At 37.8% G+C, this 789-nt stretch overlaps 1 long non-coding RNA gene across 1 annotated transcript; it reads right to left on the bottom strand.

Moving 5' to 3' along the window:
* Positions 1 to 6: 6 nt before the first annotated feature.
* On the bottom strand, positions 7 to 734 carry LOC107682456 (uncharacterized). The gene is made up of 3 exons (XR_001633494.1): positions 653 to 734; positions 496 to 558; positions 7 to 257 (listed from the first exon to the last, which is right to left on the bottom strand). It is a non-coding gene; the product is annotated as an uncharacterized LOC107682456 (long non-coding RNA).
* Positions 735 to 789: the final 55 nt, after the last annotated feature.

Here is a 789-nt window from a genome sequence, read left to right as displayed (position 1 = left end):
AAAAAAAAAAAAAAAAAAAAAAAAAGCCATCAGAAATGGACAGTAAGGCCCACCCCTCCCAAATCTGGATCAGGGACTCGTGGCGTCATTCATTATGTATTTTAACTTTCGTCTTTCCCCAAGTATGTCTTAATAGTTTGAGATTCAGTCTGGACTGACGTGCATCTGCAAAGTCACATGCATGTGAGAGTGGCTCGACAGAGACATCATCTTGCATAGTTTTTGATGAAGTCCTGAACTTTGTTCCTGAAATCCTCCTAAAACAGGAAGCATTAAGGAAATTGATGGGGTTGGATAAAACACGAACCCGCAAATGCTCTGCACACAGGGCTAGGTGATATATTGAACATTTATGTTATATTCACTACTATGTTGTTGCCAATATACATAATATCGGGATGACTGTATTTTGTTTTATCTTTAACATTACGTTTCCAAAAGACTGTGCCAATAGACTTGTTTGTAAACGTGTTTAGATGTGTGCTGGGGCTCTACCTTGTCCCGTAAATGATGTTCTGCTGCATCTATATTCAGTGGGTCATCAAAGTTAAGAAGATCCTGTGAGAGAAACAAACGTCTATTGGTGTTTACATTCTAAAGCATAAAACACTAATGATCAAATATGGTTCCTGAAGACAGTGTGTGTACTTACAGTGAAGAGTGAATTCAGTCCCCATACTACATCCTAGAGACAAAAATGGGTGGAAAAATACAGATTAGCCATCACATTTAAAGGTGCTGTATGTAATTTTGGTAACACTTTATTTTAGGGTCTCTTAACTAGTTGCT

Source organism: Sinocyclocheilus anshuiensis, unplaced genomic scaffold (assembly GCF_001515605.1).
Source record: "Sinocyclocheilus anshuiensis isolate Anshui unplaced genomic scaffold, SAMN03320099.WGS_v1.1 C32229285, whole genome shotgun sequence".
Lineage (NCBI taxonomy): Eukaryota > Metazoa > Chordata > Actinopteri > Cypriniformes > Cyprinidae > Sinocyclocheilus > Sinocyclocheilus anshuiensis.
Note: the sequence above shows the minus strand (reverse complement) of the source record. Positions and strands in the feature narration are given on the sequence as shown.